Source organism: Bidens hawaiensis, unplaced genomic scaffold, assembly GCF_021521415.1.
Source record: "Bidens hawaiensis isolate Kalapana, Puna unplaced genomic scaffold, B.hawaiensis_p1.1 tig00063316_1, whole genome shotgun sequence".
Lineage (NCBI taxonomy): Eukaryota > Viridiplantae > Streptophyta > Magnoliopsida > Asterales > Asteraceae > Bidens > Bidens hawaiensis.
In genome coordinates, this window is record NW_027501318.1 from 25,050 (window position 1) to 29,473 (window position 4,424).

Consider the following 4,424-nt stretch of genomic DNA (forward strand, 5'->3'; position numbering starts at 1 on the left):
TCATTAACAATCTTTTCTCGCATTATTTCGAAACAAAAGTCGCTTTTTTTAACTGTATGTGATATTCTATGATATAACGAGTTTCCATGAATGTGAAGAAACACGAAACGTACCAGGCATAGTTCGGATCGTCTTCTACGGGATGATGTAACCAAATCTCGCTCTCCTCCGCTCAGATCTGCAATGGCTTTTGGGGGTGTGGAGGTGATTGCTAAGAAATCTCGAGGATCTCTTGTTTACAGACACAAAAATGGTTATGGTGGTGGCTCTTATTGAGAACCCTCTTTAATAAGGAGGTGGAGACCTCCTTATATAGGGAGCCTCATGGCCACCATCATGGTACCCTAATGGGCCTAGCCCAGTTAGGGTTACCTCCACAAAACCCCCTCAGCCCAATAATATTGTATTAGTCCATATAATAAGATAAGCCAAAACATAATAAATTAAGGTCGTAAGCCGGGTTTAGTACGATACCCCTACAGAATGTGTTTGGTATAGTTTGTTTGTATCATGGAAGAAAGGAAGGGTTTTTGTATATATCCCACATCGGCCAAGTGAAATAACCGACAAGAGGGATTTTAGTATAAAAGCAAAGGCCTTGGGCATAAATAAGCATACCTTTCTTGGCCTTTTGGCTAAGATCAAGTGTAGTATCTGTTCTTATCCGTTTAATATCTGATATGTAGGTCATCGGCCTACTCGATATTAATTTTATTTTTTAAGGGGGAAGACCCGTCAAAGTAGCTTGCTGCTTGGGTCTTCACGTGTTCTCTTTGTCTTACACTACCACTGAGGCCTGGCACGCCCCACCAATACATAGTAGAACTTTCTTACAATTATGTTTTTTTATAGTAGAACTTTCTTACAATTATGTTTGTTTATCTTGTTCAATTATGTTTTTGAACTGATCATTTAGATTTTAAATAAACAAACACAAACATGTTCATTTTTTAAACAAACGAACATGAACACCAATTATTTGTTTGATTAAGTGTTCGTATTCGTTTAAAGTTAAATGAACGAATTTAAACATACCTTTGTTTGTGTTCGTTCGGTTCATTTACACTCACCAATTATTTGTTTGATTAAGTGTTCGTATTCGTTTAAAGTTAAATGAACGAATTTAAACATACTTTTGTTTGTGTTCGTTCGGTTCATTTACACTCATTCTAAGCATATCTTTTCACTTTAGTTTCAGCAATAGGTTCAAGTGTCGGTTTAAAAGTTCATGATACAATCCAAATGAATAGCACAATCTGAGACCGGCCCAAATATGTTTCTTTCATAATGGGCTTAAAATAATCAAATTGTAAACAAATTCAACCCCCCCCCCCCCCCCTAAAAAATAACTTCGTGCGAAATTGCAATATTTAGATTGGAACGTTTGGTGTAATTTTAATTATGATAGATCAAGAAAAAAACATACGATTCGTTATAAACATGTAGTTCTAAATCGTTTATTAATTTGGCTATGGTATAAATTTGACTTTTGAAAACATGAAATACGAGGTATATTAAAAACAAACGGTACAATAACATGCATTTAAAACGTGAAGGCTAACTAACCGATTAAGGTCTGGTTAGACACACCAAGAACTCGATGGAAAGTTATATGGAACTTGATACTCGTGAATGACATAAATTATAGCACAATTAGTTAGAACTTAGATTATGATGTCATAAATTATAGCATAAAGTTATATGGACCATTAAAACATTTGTATACCAAAAAAATCTTAAGAAGTTTAATATAAAGAATTAACTAAAATAGTGATTGTCCAAGGTCCCATGTTTTCATGCATTAATCCAGGATTGTTGAATTCATTTGAAGAAAAAGAAAAAAATGACTCAATTTAAATCACATTTTTTCCTTAAATAATAATAATAATAATAATAATAATAATAATAATAATAATAATAATAATAATGAAAAAAAAAAACAAGTGATCAGCCTGAGATGCTCTCCCGGGAAGCATGAAACCACACGGAATCTTTGCTTTCAATTGAAACCAAACTCTTTTTAAACAAAACAAAAATGTCTTTGCATGATTTCCACATTTTATTCATTCCAATTATAACCCATCCATTTTATATCACTTATAGATATATTATATATCCTCTTTATAAGCTAACATCTTTGAGTGACATTTTGTGTCAAAACATTTCACATTTTAAGGACACACATTTAGCAAGATCATGTTTCATATTATAGATTGAATGAAGCAATAGAATATTCGCAATACACTCTATATAGATATCACCAAACCGGTCACGCTATAATAGTGATCTAACCAATGTTTTAAAAACCGGTATTTTACTTGTACCGGATTGTGTTAAAAAATGGTACAGCTGGTTGAACCGGTTTATACCGGAAGGTTCAACCGGTTGAATAGATTACCTTGTAATTTCTTATAAATGTAACTTCAATCCAAAAATAACCCATAAGTAAATGATCCTCATAACAAAAACTAATCCAAAAGTAATCCATATTAAAAACATAATGCAAAAGCACTCAATTTTTTTAAAAAATAGTCATAAGTTTACACGTTTGAATGTGAATTGTCGGGTTAAAAGTAATTTTCAAAAAATATGGGCTGCAAATATAAAAAATTTCTCAGACATAGAAACGGTTTGCCGGTAAAAACCAGTATTTTAAACAAAAACCGCCGGTACGATGTTCTATCAAACCGGCCAAAAATACCGGACTCAAAATATCGGCTTGTTGTGTGAAATCCGGTTTAACCGGTTCAACCGGCCGATTTGAACCGGTTTTTAAAACACTGGATCTAACTAAGAACCTTTAATTTTCAATTTCGAAAGTGGAACTTAGTATAGCTTTTTCTATACCGTCAGTGCGTGGTTACATTGTTAACACATTTTGTAACAAATTACATTACTGTAGAAACATGAGATGAATCTGACCTGATCCATGACGATGTTTCCACGGATTTCGAGATGAACGAACCACGTCTTGATCTTCTTCTCCGGTTGCCTGAGATCTGCAATGGCCTTTCGGGGGTGTGGAGGTGACTGCTAAGAAATCTCAAGGATCTCTTGTTTACAAACACAAAAATGGTTATGGTGGTGGCTCTTATTGAGAACAACCAACCCCTTAATAAGGAGGTGGAGACCTCCTTATATAGGGAGCCTCATGGCCACCATCATGGTACCCTAATGGGCCTAGCCCAGTTAGGGTTACCTCCACAAAACCCCCTCAGCCCAATAACATTGTATTAGTCCATATAATAAAATAAGCCAAACATAATAAATTTAGGGTCGTAAAACCGGGTTTAGTACCATACCCCTACAAGCCCCCCAAGTCCAGTGTTGCTCCTAGGCGTGCAAGCGTTTAGGTGGAGCGCTGGACTTTATAAGGTGTGTTAGGACATGAGGCGGTTTTTTCCCTTTTCTTCGGCCTTGTCTTTATTGTCTGAGTTTTGAGAGGTTTTCTCCATGATGGTGACATGTTGTGATCCTTATGATAATAATGGTGCACTGGCATGAATAAGATATAGCGCGCATCATAACAATAGTGGCGCGGGGCCTGATAAAAGATAGAGCGCGCATCTCGATAATAATGTAATGCAATTTGCGCGCGAGGTAGCTTACGAGCTATAAAAATAATGAAGCTTGCGCGCGAGGTGACTTACGAGCTATAAAAATAATGAAGCTTGCGCGCGAGGCGACTTACGAGCTATAAAAATAATGAAGCATGCGCGAGTTGCGGCTTATGAGCTATAATATGATGATAATGACTGGCCCCCAAGGGCCTCTTCTACGCAGGATGACTATCCCAACTTGTTTTCAAAATAATAATGGAGTCACAAACGGCCAGATAATAATAATAATGTCATAGGTGCTTGTGCGACTCGTAGCCGAACCTGCAAAAACATATAAACTAAAAGTGGATGTATTACAAGGTTCCCATCCTCGGGCAAATTATGAGGTGTGCCCAACCTACGTTGGCGCGTGGCCGTTTGGGATACTGTTAGGCTCCCGACCTTTATGTTTGGCGCGTGGCCATGTGGGATATTATTAGGCTCCCGACCCTTATGTTTGGCGCGTGGCCATGTGGGATATTATTAGGCTCCCGACCTTTAAGTTTGGCGCGTGGCCATGTGGGATATTATTAGGCTCCCGACCTTTAAGTTTGGCGCGTAGCCGTATGGGTTTATAAGGATTCCCAACCTTTAAATATGGCGTGTAGCCGTATGGGTTTATAAAGATTCCCAACCTTTGAATATGGCGTGTAGCCGTATGGGTTTGAGGATTCCCAACCTTGCCTATGGGTTTATGAGGATTCCCAACCTTTTAGTTTGGCGCGCGGCCTATGGGTTTATGAGGATTCCCAACCTTTAAGTTTGGCGCGTGGCCTATGGGTTTATGAGGATTCCCAACCTTTAAGTTTGGCGCCTGGCTTATGG

The 4,424-nt window shown here is 37.5% G+C and overlaps 1 non-coding gene across 1 annotated transcript; it reads left to right on the forward strand.

The window, feature by feature from the left end:
* Nucleotides 1-614: 614 nt before the first annotated feature.
* LOC143603889 (U2 spliceosomal RNA) lies at nt 615-810 on the forward strand. The gene has a single exon (XR_013148160.1). It is a non-coding gene; the product is annotated as a U2 spliceosomal RNA (small nuclear RNA).
* Nucleotides 811-4,424: the final 3,614 nt, after the last annotated feature.